General features: G+C 46.2%; 1 long non-coding RNA gene across 1 annotated transcript; it reads left to right on the top strand.

Moving 5' to 3' along the window:
* The first annotated feature begins 964 nt into the window (after positions 1–964).
* Positions 965–14,075, top strand: LOC147250754 (uncharacterized). The gene is made up of 5 exons (XR_015119117.1): positions 965–1,050; positions 1,124–1,213; positions 1,284–2,471; positions 7,917–8,009; positions 8,145–14,075. It is a non-coding gene; the product is annotated as an uncharacterized LOC147250754 (long non-coding RNA).
* The last annotated feature ends 254 nt before the right edge of the window (positions 14,076–14,329 follow it).

Raw genomic sequence — 14,329 nt, 5'->3', positions numbered from 1 at the left:
GAAAGCCATGACAAGTATCTATCAAGCTCTGTTCAGATTAAGAATAGACTATGCCAGTGTGGCGTACATGTCGGCGGCAGAGAGTCATCTGAAAAAGCTGGATGCAGAGCAGGTGAAGGCACTGAGAATGTGTAGTGGGGCTTTTAAAACATCTCCTGTCGCAGCTTTACAGGCTGAAATGGGGCAAGAACCCTTAAGATTAAGAAGGCTGAAGATCATGCTGGAGTACTGGATTTACCTGCAGGGACATCATCAATCGCATCCAGCAAAGGCTGTAATAAAGGAGTGTGCAGAACATCATAAAACCAACTTTTGGAATTTGGGTTGCATTGGGAATATAAGAGCGGAAAATATTGGGTTACACAATATGAACTACATAATGAATGTATCACTCACAGACACTCCACCATGGGTGTTCCAGGAGCCATCAGTTGATTTAGGAATCCATAACAAGAGACATTGGTGCAATGGTGCAAAAATATCTAAAGCAAAGTTATATAGATAAGTTATTGATTTTTACAGATGGGTCAAAAGACCCAGAAACTGGAAGGACTGGGGCAGCGGTGTACATTCCACAGCAAAGAGTAGAAATTAAGAAAAGAATAACAGATCATGCATCAGTTTACTCAGTGGAGTTAATAGCAATCATTCTTGCACTAAAATGGTTTCAAGGAAATAGCAAAATGCATTCTTCGGTGGCTTCGGACAGCTGGGCAGCATTAGAAAGCATAAAAACCATGAAATCCTGCAGACAAGACCTGGTGTTGGAAATACAGCAGCTAGTGCATGAATTACAAAGCAGGGAAAAGACAGTCAGTTTTGTGTGGGTCCCAGCTCATGTAGGTGTGGCAGCAGGCATAGCACCCAAGGTTCTTTGAACACACCTTGATGGCCTGTTGGCCTATCAGAGAACAGGTGCCCATATTTAAGACGGCCCCTCCCTCGCCCTTCCTGCTTCGTAACACTTCATGTGGAAGTGGCTGTGGGTGCGCATGCTGCTCTGTCCTGCTCTGTCCTGCTGTGCTGCTCTCTGCACTCCATTTGTGAGTGGTAGGTTTCCTTCTCCCTCTCTCTGCATATGATGATGGTAACATTCGAGTGGCTAATGCTAGTGTGGTCTAAGGAAATGCTGACATCCGGCTCCCTCCCTCTTGCCTTCCCTCTGGGATGAGCGTGTGTGTGTGTGCGTGCGTGCTGATACACTTCAGCTAAGGTAGGTGCCTGTTGTTGGCCTGCAGCTGTCATTTTCAGCCAAAAACTGTGCTAATGATCTATTTTATCAGGGACAATCAACCAACCGGACACTACTGCTTTGTCTATGCTGACCCAGCTCGTTCATCAGGGTAATCTGCGTGGCCGTGAGTTGTTGAAACGCAGCCTTGCTGCTTCGGCTGCTCGGTGCTTCGGGTGGCCCTTTGAGGCTATTTCCTGCAGTTACCCACTCTGCGCGTCCACGAGGTGACACACACCTGAACGGAGCTGAATCCGATGGATTCTTTTTATTGTATGAGTGATGTTTGGGTGTGGAATTAATTTTGGTTTAATTATTTAGTTTTCTTATTCATTTCTATTTCTTGTTTTGGGTTTCTTGAGTTAGTTTGTTTCAGTTGGATTTATAGGATTAATTGATATTTGCTTTTTGTTTCTTTTGATCAGGGTTAACTTTCTTTCATTTGTGTTCGCCTTTTTGGTTAAATCGTGTTTTGAATTATTAGTTTTCTTTGAATTAGGTATTTTGCTTTGATTTATTTTTGGCTGTATTTGAATGATTAAAATTTTCTTCTTTCTATAGGTTATTTTGATTTAACTTCTCCCACCAATTGAATTATCTTTGCATTTGGTTTGAGTGTAACTCTGACACTGAAACAAGAAAAAAAAAAACACAATTTAAGAGGCCAGTGGTGGTGACGGTGACTGGTGGTGGTGTCCCCTCTTTGTGTGCTGTGTTTCCCGGGTGACTGTCACTTCCTGGTGTGCGTGTGTGGGTGATTTATTTTTGATTTCCTTAATTTGGGTGAACTCCCCCCAGATACAATCGCTCACCCCCCCTCGAAGTCTCTGCCCTGATCAATTTTCCTTTTTTTCCTTTGTTAGGTGTGTATGTGAATGTCTGATTGCAGATTGATTTTAACTTGATATCTAAATAAATTTTTTTTTTTTTTACACCACAAACCACGTCTCCAGCCGATGAATGGAACTTACCTGTGTGTCTTGTCCCCCTAGTAAGAAAAATAAAACTCTCTGGGTGAAATTCCCAGGGTGGTGTTGTTGGGCAACTGTGAAGAATCCTCTCAAAATTATTGCGCAGTATTAGTGGAATTAGCGTCCCTTTCCCTCGCCACATAGGGGTGGAGGGAAATGAAGAAGTTGACATTTTAGCAAAACAGGCAACCAGATTACAAGCAATTAACATCAATTTTCCGATAGGTAAAAAAGATGGGAAGACGATCATCAAAAGACATATACAAAAGGTATGGCAAGAATACTGGGACACAAATGAAACAGGATGGCACAGACTGGGACACATGGGGTTAAACAGCACATTACACTTGATAGGGAAATATCCTACAGGTAACTGTAGAAAGTGTAATGAAAAGGAAACAGTAGAGCATGTGATGATGGAGTGTAAGGAATATGAGAGGGAGAGGAGAACGTTAAAGACAGGACTACAAAGGGAAAAAACAGGATTCATGTTAGGGAATCTGTTAAAAGGACAGAAAATGTAAATAAGCATGTAAGGAAATATCTAAGGAAAACAGGGTTAATGGAGAGGATTTAGTTTGTGTATTAGTAATTTATGGGTTTTCCATTTATTTACTTTTTTTGTTTTGTTTTGTTTTGTTCTGATTTTGGTTTGGGTCTTTTGTTACCCTTGTAGATATAGTCTGTAACTGCTTATCTACTGCTCCACACTCCAGTCCGGTGGGTGGCGGCAAATGCACCTATAAGTTGATGCCAGCCGCCATAAAACCGTAGAAGAAGAAGATGTTGGGTTCTTGCTGCTGTTTCCCTCCTGGAAGGCTGCTGTTTTCCAGGCAGCCCCCGCCTCCCCCTTTTCCAGCTTTTTGTTTGTACCTTTGGTTGTGGTTAGTTTAGTTGAGTTATGTTTGTTTACTTTAATAAATGACCTTTGTTAGTTAACCGATTACTGTGTGGATCTCCCTTCTTTGTTGCGACCTAAGAGCCGGGTTGTAACAAGTGGGGGCTCGTCCAATTTTGAACCTAAAAAGTTGTGATTTTGAGTAATTGTGTAGGGGGAACCACAGTAACAGTTTTTCTTATGGTTAAGTTTTGCAGGTGGGGTTGAAGACAGTCTAGCTTGGTGTGTGTTAAGCTGGATGTGGGGGTGTCCAGGAGAAAAGTTGAGTGTGGGTTGTGCAATGTATGGCTGTGGGGAGGATTGTGGCCGGTTTTGCTGTCTGGCAGGAGCATTTATTTGTTTTCCCCAGGTAGGCTGCAGCAGCAGTTGTCTCACAAGGAGAGGTTGTTTATTTGTTGTTTTCAGGGCTGTGTGTTATTTTTGTGTGTTGTCCGTGCGGTTAGCAGCAGTTGGCTCGGGAGCACCCCGAAGTATTGGTTGGGGCAGTTTGCTTCCGTCAGTACAGACGGTTTGTAGGTGCATAAGTACCCACCGCAAGTACGCACATGAAGACTAGGGTCCAGTTAATCAGTTTGGGTTAGGCAATTAGGAGTGGGTGCTCTGTGGTGCAATTTCCATGTGGCTATATATTGGACAGCTCAGACTGCCCTGATTTTGTTGTTGTGGAGGTGGCTTGGACGGTGTAGTCAGACAGGGGTGGACATGGAGGTTGAGAGTAGTAATCCTTTGGTCTCAGAGTTTCTGAAGAGGCTGTCTCGGGGTACGTTAGCTCAGTTTGCAAAAACAGATTTGGCGGACTTGGCAGTATGTTTGGGCTGGTCAAAGCCAGAAAAGGTGCCGAAGAAGGCTGCGCTAAAGTGCATTGTGGAGGAGCTAGCAGCATCTTCCAAGCTTTTGGGGGTAATTCAGGCCCCAGTGCTTCCGTCTGGTTCAGAGTTTTTTGGTGGGGCATGGTCGCTTGAGCAGTGTATGCAGCTGGAGAGGGAAAAAGCAAAGTTAGAGAAGGAGAAGTTGGAGTTGGAATTTGAGAGGGAGAGGATGAGGTTGGAGGTAGCATTGGAGAGGGAAAGAGGGAAAGTAGAGCAGTTGAAATCGGAGCTGGTAAAGGAGGAGGGAGCGCAGGGGCTGGTCTCTGGTAGTGGTGGAACTACAGCTGTGGATGCTGGGTTTGGTGTTGCAGAGAGCTTGCATCTGCTGCCTAGATTTGATGAAAGAGACCCAGACATGTTTTGTGTTGTTTGAGCAGGTGATGGAAGCTAGAGGATGGCCAGATAGTCATAAAACTTTGATGTTGCAGTGTGTTTTCACAGGCAAGGCCCAGAGAGTTTTTTTCTGCCCTTGGTTCTGTTGAAAGTGTGGATTATGAGAAAGTTAAGAGTGCGGTACGCAAGGCGTATGAGTTGGTCCCGGAAGCGTACAGGCAGAGATTTAGGAACTGTAAGAAAGGGGACAGGCATACCCATGTGGAATTTGTAGAGGATATTTTGGCTCATTTTGTTCGCTGGTGCTCAGCTTCGGAGGTGGACAGTTATGAGGATTTGTGTGATTTAATTGTGTTGGAGCAGTTTAAGAGTTCTATGCCTGCCCACCTGGCTACTTACATCAATGAGAGAAAGGTGAAGACAGCAGGTGCAGCAGCAGTTCTTGCAGATGAATATGTGTTGACACATGCTGGTGGCTCAGTATTTGGTCATGTTCGTAGGGAAGATCAGCAAAGAGGGAGTTTCAGGTTTAAGCCTAGTAAGTCCCTAGGGGTCGCCAATGAGTCTTCTAATCTGGGTGGGAGACCTGTGCCAGGGACAGATGGGAGGTTTGACCCAACCAGGATATGTCATTCATGTAAAAACAAGGGGCACTTGAAGGGGGAATGTCCAATCAGAAAGACTGGCCAGAAAGCGCCAGATTCCAGTGTGTATGTGAAGCCAGCGGGTCTGGTGGCCTCTGTAGTAGGTGGAGATGTGTCCTTGTCTGAGGTTCTTCCCGGGATGGCTGCTCCGTCTAAAGGTGTTGAGGGGATGTATGCACCTTTTTGTCTCAAAGGGGTTTGTGTCTTTTTGGGGAAGGGACAGGATACCTGTTAAGATTTTGAGGGACATGGGGGCTGCTGAGAGTTTCATTGTAGAGAGCGTGTTGCCTTTTTCAGCGATACAGCTCCTGGGGGAAAGTCTCCTGCATTGGCTTGGTTCCGCTGTGGGTTCCCTTGCATCGTTTTCATCTGTTCTCTTATCTGGTATATGGGGAGGTTGAGATGGGTGTCCGTCCACAGTTGTCAGTTCAGGGTGTAGACATTATTCTGGGGAATGACTTGGCTGGGGTGAAGGTTTGGAAGGATGGGCTGCCATTGTTGTATGTGGGTTCGCCTCTGCAGGACTCAGAGGAGCCAGATGAGTGTGTTGGGCAGCACCCAGACATCTTTGCTTCGTGTCCGGTGACACAAGCAAGAAGTAGAGGTGAGGTGTCTCAGCAGATCCAGCTTGCGCAGGCAGAGGATGTTTCTAAGGGGAAGGTGCAGTGTCCTCTGTTTGCTTCCCCGTTGCTGCCACTGTCTAGGGAAGAGTGTGTTAAAGAACAAGCAGCAGATCCAACAGTGAACTCTTTGTTTGATTTGGTCTGTTCGGAGGAAGAGCTCCAGCATGTTCCGAGTGGCTATTTTCTGGAGGATGGCTTGCTGTTGAGGAAGTGGGCCCGGGTAGTGAAGGGTGTGCAGGTGGACAAAGTTGTTCAGGTGGTGGTGCCGAGAAAAACTTGCGTATGCAAGGATCGACTCTCACGTTCAAATGTATCAACGCGAAAAGTTCATCAATTCTTGTGTTGTTTCACGGCAACTCTGGAGGTGCCGTAGAAGTTGGCAGAAAGCCGATTCTTGCGTTAACTGCACTTTGGTCAGTTGGCGACACCTTGTGGTGAAGTTTGGTTACTGACATTATTTGATAACCTCCCATTCATCGGGTCCAAAAAGCCTTCCAGCGGGAGATGGCGGACCGGTCCGGGGTGAGTCAGTCAACCCTCAGCCGGGCCATGCCCTGGGTGGTGGACCTGACCATTGAACAGGCCAATATTGATTTGCAGCATAACCGTATTCTCTAATGTCTAATTCTCTAATGACTGCACTCATATTGCCATAAAATCATCATCCCATGAGGAATACGCTTACGTTCATTGTAAGAGGTTTAAAAGAGGTTTTCCCCAGTATCGGGCAGTCAGTTCTGGGCGTTATTAACAGCAGTCTGTCTTCTGGTGTTGTCCCCATTAGTTTTAAACATGCAGTGTGCAACCACTGCATAAGAAACCTGGCCTTGACAGCACTGTATTGGCTAACTTTAGGCCCATCTCTAAAGTTGCCTTTTATTTCTAAGGTCTTGGTGAAAGTTGTGTATGCTCAACTGAAGTCTTTTCTGGATGAGCATGATATTCTGGAGGTTTTCCAGTCAGGTTTTAAGACTCTGCATAGCACAGAGTCAGCACTGCTTAGGGTCTTCAATGACATCCTCCTGGCAAATGACTCTGGAGATTATGTGATTCTTGTCCTGCTGGACCTAACTGCTGCCTTTGATACAGTGGATCACAATATTTTATTATCTCGGTTGCAGCACCTAGTGGGCATTTGTGGTAGTGCTCTGCGATGGTTTAGGTCCTATCTGACAGACAGAGAACTATGTGTGTAAGCCTTGCTGGTTCTGAATCTTCCCCTGCTCCTCTATCATTTGGGGTTCCTCAGGGCTCAATTTTAGGGCCTCTCCTTTTTTAATTGTATTTACTTCTTCTGGGCTCCATTCTCAGAAAGCATGGCATCTCTTTTCACTGTTATGCTGATGACAGACAGATATATGTGCCACTAAAAAAGAAAGATGCTCTCTCAATCAAGCCACTTCTGTTATGTCTTGATGATATTAAAGCCTGGATGGCCCTAAACTTTTTAAATTTTAACGAAAAGAAAACTGAACTGATGGTGTTTGGTCCCAGTGGCTCCTGTGAACCTCCCCCTATTGACTTGGGCCCCTTGGCACTGTATGTGAAGCGAACTGTTTCAAACTTGGGGTTTAAGATGGACAGTGATTTCAAACTAGGTCGTCAAATAGGTGCAGTAGTGAAGTCCAGCTTCTTTCATCTGAGGCAGTTAGCAAAAGAGAAGCCCTTTCTTGCACGAGAGCATTTTGAGACTGTGATTCATGCCTTCATCACTCTCAGCTTGATTATTGCAATGCACTTTATTTTGGAATCAGCCAGTCTTCCCTCTCACGTGTCCAGTTGGTACAAAATGCTGCTGCTCGACTTTTAACTGGAGCACGTAAGAAGGAGCACAGAACTCCCGTTCTGGCCTCCCTCCACTGGCTGCCTGTGCACTTCAGGGTTCATTTTAAGATTCTTTTATTTGTTTTTAAATCCTTAAATGGTCTCGCCCCCCCCCCCCCCCCTTACCTCTCTGAGCTGCTTCACCCTCATGCTCCTGCTCGGTGCCTCAGGTCAGCTGATCAGCTGCTTCTGGAGGTACCGGGGTCTAAGCAGAAGCTCAGAGGGGATAGAGCCTTTTCTGTTGCTGCTCCGAAATTATGGAACGATCTGCCTTTGCACATCAGACAGGCTTCTTCACTGTCCAGTTTTAAAACTAATCTTAAAACCTATTTTTATTCTTTGGCTTTTGACCCAGCATGAGACTTTGCTCCTGTTTTATTATTTTTATTGTTTTTCACTTGATTATTATGTTTTATGACTATTTATGCACAGCACTTTGTTTTCAGCTGTGGTTGTTTTTAAAGTGCTTTATAAATAAAGTTGAGTTGAGTTGAGTAAGGGTTTCCACGCCATCAATGTGCAGATCATGGATGCGCAGAGGCGGGAGGGATGGACGCCGATCTCGGCCAGGCAGCCGTCATCGCACGCCAGAATTTCATTTCCACAATGTGAATGGGTAAGAAGCTACTACACGATTCATGAAGCCAGATTAATTTATTTTGTCCACGAAATGCTCCAGAACATTTATCAGGTGGTCGAGTCGCTCATTGATCCCTGTTATTCCCCTAATAATGTCCTCCTGCGACTGCAGGACCGCCTGTGTGAGGACCCTCCCTCTGGATCCGTGTGGGCCGGAGGATGCGCCGCTGGGTACGGGTGGGCTGGAGGACTGTCCGCCGCTTGTCGGCCTGGTGCTTGTGCTGGGGCCAGGGGACGGGCTGGCCTGAATGCCGCTGGTCCTGGCGGATGACTCTGCGCCGGCAGACGGGCTTGCGCGGGAGCCGGCGGGGGTGCTGCACGTCGGCGGCATGTCTGACGGATCAATTTCTGTTAAACATTGGTTTATTTAAATGGCTGACTCTGTGTATTTGTTGCCTTTACATCTGTGGCAAAGCAGGTGGAAATGTTGCGTGAGAAATGGAGTTGCCACTGACCCTCCATGCTCTCGGAGTCAGCGTGGGTGGCGGTGACAATCCCCCCCACAGAGGTGCTGCCCGTGACTGCCGCCACCCGCTGCTCAAATTCCGTCAGGTGCTCCTCTCCCTGACCCCCACCTGTCTGGCCGGCACCCCTCCGGAGGGCAGCTGTACGCCGCTTGACCTCCACCTTGAGGTCCTGTTGGTGCCATTTTCATATTGTTATTTAAATTTAGATTTAAGCCAATTGATTATTGTAGTTATTGCATTTAGTGATTGCGCAGCGTTTAACTTTAGCCAATAACAGGTCCAACCACTTTTTTTCATCTCATGGAGGTGCGTTGCTCCGAGCCCACCGCCTTCACCCTCTCACTTCTTATCCCACTCACACACTTTATTGTTTATCCTGACACCACTGGACAGGCTGTCAAACAAACTCTGCTGTCTCTCCTCCACCTTCAAGACCAGCTCGCACGCCGTGAACCTCTTTTTCTTTGACATTATTTTGCGATCGTCAACAGCGGAAACCCTATTTAAATGAGTTTGTGTATTTATAGGTGGGCGTAACGGGGGCGGGCCCGGTCGCTTCAACATCTGCACTCAATTCCATGCTAATTGGAATGTATCAAGGAAGCGTGCGTGGATTCTGGCGTTCGCACATATTGATACATCTGGATTTTTTTTTTGCGTATGCAACTCTCTCTCTTCTTGTGACAGCAAGTTTTTAGTATGAGATCCACGCAAGTATTGATACATGAGGCCCCTGGTGTTGAGCATGTTGTATGATGGCGTGGCAGGTCATCTTGGTGTGAGGAAGACTTATGACAGGCTGCTCCGCCATTTTTTCTGGCCTCGTCTGAAAAGGGATGTAGCAGGGTACTGTAGAGCTTGCAACACCTGTCAGTTAACTGGAAAGTCCAACCAGTGGATTAAGCCAGCTCCATTGTACCCAATTCCAGTGGTTGAGAAGCTGTTTGAGTATCTGCTGCTTGATTGTGTGGGACCGCTTCCTAAGAGTAAGGCAGGGAGGAGGTACTTATTGACAGTGATGTGTAAAAGTACTCGGTACCCTGCAGCTTTCCCTTTACGTTCCATTAAGACTTAGCCTGTGCTGAGAGCCTTGACCTCCTTTGTGACTACATTTGGCATTCCAAAGGTAGTGCAGACAGACCAGGGGAGCAATTTTATGTCTCGCACCTTTTCCCAAGTGGTGAAGCAGTTAAAGGTTAAACATCACGTGTCTAGTGCATACCACCCGGAGTCTCAGGGGGCCCTTGAGCATTTTCATCAGACCTTAAAGTCCCATGTTGCGGGCTTACTGTACTGAACTCTCTCAGGATTGGGAGGAGGGCCTACCATGGCTGTTGCTTGCTGTGCGGGAGGTGTCACAAGAGAGCACAGGTTTCAGTCCTAATGAATTGGTGTTTGGACACAGTTCGTGGTCCTCTGGCTGTGGTTGGTGATGACTGTAGAAAGGCTGAGCCGCCTGAAAATGTATTGGACTATGTGAATGACTTTCGCCGCCGACTGTATATTGCCTGTGCCACAGCTCACAAAAACATTGGCGGTGCGCAGGGCAGGATGAAGGATGTCTTTGATCGTAAGGTGGAGAGCCTTTCAGTTTGAGCCAGGGGATCAGGTTTTGGCTTTGCTGCCTCTGGTGGGTTCACCATTCCAGGCAAAGTTTAGTGGGCCTTACACAGTGAAAAAACGTATGTCTGACAGGGATTATTTAGTCTGTACGCCAGAGAGAAGGAAGAAAGTGCAGTGGTGCCATGTGAATTTACTGAAGCCTTATCATTCAGTGCACTCGGTCACTGAGGGGAAAAGTAATGCCCTTTCGGGGGTCAGTTGTATGGGGGACTCTGTGAGGTCAGTGGCCACTGCGTGGGTGGGGCGGTCGGAGGATTTTGAGGTTCCATCTGAGCCGGTGCTTACAGGGAGACTCAACAACTTTGAGTATCTGAGCCACCTGGAGAGTCATCTGGGTCATCTGTCAGGCCCCAAGCAGGCTGATCTGGTGAAGTTGTGAAGGTCTCATTTATCACTCTTCTCAGACACACCTTCTCGTACCAGCCTGAGTGAACATGACATATTTGTGGGGGATGCTCGGCCTATTGCACAGCGTTCCTATCGGTTGCCCGTGGGAAAGCGGGAGCGGATGGAGAAGGAAGTAGAATAGATGTTGGCACATGGGATAGCGGAGCCGGCGGGCTCAAGCTGGGCCTCTCCATGCCTGTTAGCGGATAAGACTGATGGGTCTGATAGATTTTGTACCGATTTCAGGAAGGTCAACGCAGTAACCAAACCGGACAGTTATCCAATGCCTCATATGGAGGACTGTATTGATCAGGTGGGAGTTGCAAAATTTGTGACAAAACTGGACCTTTTGAAAGGTTATTGGCAGCTGCCATTGACAGCAAGGGCGAAGGAAATTTCATCTTTCATTACACCGTGGGGACTGTTTTCGTACTCTGTAATGCCTTTTGGGCTGAGGAACGCTCTAGCAACATTTCAGCACCTTATGAATATGGTGTTGGCTGGTTTGGCTGGGTGTGCAGCCTATTTGGATGATGTGGTGGTGTTCAGTGACACCTGGGAGGTTCATGTTCAGTGGTTGCAGGCGGTGTTTGACCGTTTGGCAAAGGCAAACTTAACGGTTAACTTGGTGAAATGTGAGTTTGCTAAGGCAACAGTGACCTATCTGGGGAAAGTTGTGGGCCAGGGGGAAGTTCATCCTGTGCAGGATAAGGTGGAGGCCATTGATAAGTATCCTGTGCCAACGTCCAGAAAGGAGTTGATGCGATTCCTTGGTTTGGTAGGGTATTATCGCAGTTTCTGTCGCAATTTTTCTACTGTGGTGGCTCCATTAACCAACCTCTTGTGTAAAAAAACTCCTTTTGTGTGGTCTCCCCGCTGTCAGGTTGCCTTCACTTCTGTCAAACGGCTGATCTGTTCTGCTCCTGTCCTTGCAGCTCCTGATTTTGGGAAAGCTTTTAAGATACAGGTGGATGCGAGTGATGTTGGGGCTGTTCTCCTGCAGGATGGGGAAAGGGGGATTGAACATCCTGTCTGCTTCTTCTCATGTAAGTTTCATCGTCACCAGTTGAACTACTCCATTGTGAAGAAGGGGACACTGGCATTGATTTGGCCCCTTAAGTTTTTTGAGGTGTATGTGGGGCCGTCAGTGCCAGTTACAGTTTATACAGATCACAACCCGTTGACTTTTTTGTGCAGTATGCAGAATAGCAACCACAGGCTTATGCGGTGGTTGTTGTTCCTCCAGCCGTATACATTGGATGTCCGTCATATTAAGGGGCGGGATAATGTGATGGCTGACGCGCTGTCTCGGGCTCCAGTGTGAGGTCACGATGGCCCGGTTACTGGGCCCTCGTTTTATGGGGGGGGATGGGGGTCCACCACCATCACCACTCAGAGTAAACTGCCTTTGACAATTATTTACACAAATGTCGCACTGTAATGTTATATTATCAAGTATATATTTTTCTTTATTCTCATCCTCTGTCCTTTTCTTCTTTTTCTTCTGGGCACCAGAGGGATACTTTCTTTTAAATGTCATGCGAAACATTAGATTTCCATCTGTCAAACGAACCTTAAGCTTGCAGTGTCTGGCTATGCATGCGACGAGGTGTCTAATACACTTTTCACACTGAAACACGCGGGTCAAAGCAGGTTTTTGTGCTCACATTTGCTCAGCATTAGGGGGCATTCAGGCTTCCAACAGTCGCAGGTCTGAGCTCCTGCTGTGAGGGCTGTGTGCCTGTATTTTTCTCTCTCGTACGTCATCGCGCTGACAACGTCATTACACGTAAAAGTGCACCGGAACACTGCGAGGTAAACAAATGACAGCATGGACATCATCGATTCAAAGTTAGCGCTGTCATTGCGTGCATTGCAATTTTTGTCTCTTTTGCAAAGCATACAAACTCAGCAAGTAAGATGAGTGAGCAGCTCTTGCAGCCCAGCCCAGCCCAATTTTTTTTTTTTCTGAAGCTTCCACAATGACAGCCTGACAGGCGGCACAGGGACAAAATCAGAATGGGACAGGAAGGTAGATCTACATCAACGGGTCATATTGCAGGAAACCTGAGACAATACGGGTTGGATTTTTCCCACTGCAGGTGAGCCGAGCAGAGCCGAGCCGCTAAACACCTGGGTCACTTGAAGGGTCGGTGGACGTAAGTTGAAATGCCGAGTCGACCCTTTCAGAGTGCCCAAAAACCCGCGTTTACCCGCATTTTTGGTGCAGTGTGAAAGGGTCTTTAGTTGGTGCACATGAGTCATGACTCAAATGATGGCAAGTATATTGATCATGAAATCAGAATTTTTTGTATTAAATTATTCATTCATTCAATACACAATGAAGTATATTGTCACTTCTTTAAGATATTTAATATGTTTAAAAAGAATGCAAAAAAACATTTGATTGGGGGCCCCCTGGCCCATTAAGCAGCCGCCTACTTCACTTATGCCTCAGGATGGCCTTGGTCCATTGTGATAGCCAATCTGATCTTGAGTCTGCGACACCAAGGCCACCTTGAAGATCTTATGCTGAAGTTGATATTTCTGATTGGATAAGCACTAGTGAGAGCCTGAATGGAGGCACTTTGCAAAATATCTGAATTCAAATCGCAAAGATTGTTTGTAAACATAATTTCAGTTCATTATTTCTCCGCTTTAACTATACCAATTGGTCATGTATTTCATTTCACTGGAAAGCCTGATTGGTCACCTTTACAACAAGGTACGTATGACTTGCAAGGATCATGCATAGGTGGAATGAGCAACCAAGGTAATTGAGTGGGTAGTTACCCCCCCCCCCCCAAAAATGGCCAAAAACTCCCACAATTCACCTTATTCACCTTGTCACAAACTGAAACCAAAGCAAGCCTTGGAGTACAGAGGGATTATGCCCTGATATTGTTAGCTGATCAGAGGCAGAGTAGGGCGAGTTGTAGAGCTGGGCTTTGCTTGGTACAATTAGGGAAAGAAATAACACCACCAGTGAGGGAGATCCTTCCAGAGTCATACTTTTAAGCCTTGTTTCAGGTCTTGAATTGGCTGATTGGGTGAATAAAGAAAGATACTCCTCTGTTGGAATTCACTCTTGTTTTGAGTTGCCTGGTGGATTGGATTATGGCACTATCACATAGTAAACAAGCCATTTTTACACTTTATTAGAGACCTCAGTCATGTGCAGAAGATCCACATGGAGCCACAACAGCTTGGCAACTCCTCCTCATCCACCAACCTAGCCACTTTTAGCTGTGGGATGGGGACAGGGATTTCGGCCAAAAAAAAATTGGAACACTACCCACACATTTAGCTGGGTTGCTCATTCCATGAATGCACGATCCTGCAAAAGCTGTATCTTTTGAGGTCAGCCAACCTCTATGCATTGTGTCTTATTATGAAACTGCAACAATGCACTGTTTACTGGGCAAACTTGTTTAAGCTCACTGAGTGTACTTTTGGTGGTGTTACAGATTCCAGGGTCTGTGGACTTATTAAAACTTTGTTGACTAATCTCTTAATATCGCCTTTTATTTTTGAGTTTTACAGTATCCATGATCTTAGTTTCCTACTCCTACCTATGTATGATCATGTTCTCTCTGTTGGTTGCACAACAAATTGCTCCATTGGGGATAATACAGACACCTTGATAGTCTTAATTGCCAATGCGAGCTTATATATTTTAAATGCTCAATATATTAAAGTGATGTAATGTGTAAGTGTGATTCTGTATGGATTCTTGAGTCATGGTGCAATATTGATGGTATTATGAGGTGTATTAACTTAGGTAGGACAAAGTAGGATGTTACTGAAGACCTGGGCATGA

The sequence above is a fragment of the Aulostomus chinensis genome, chromosome 13, assembly GCF_037954235.1.
Source record: "Aulostomus chinensis isolate RoL2024-O1b breed Wild chromosome 13, RoL_Achi_v1.0, whole genome shotgun sequence".
NCBI classification, from domain to species: domain Eukaryota; kingdom Metazoa; phylum Chordata; class Actinopteri; order Syngnathiformes; family Aulostomidae; genus Aulostomus; species Aulostomus chinensis.
Note: the sequence above shows the minus strand (reverse complement) of the source record. Positions and strands in the feature narration are given on the sequence as shown.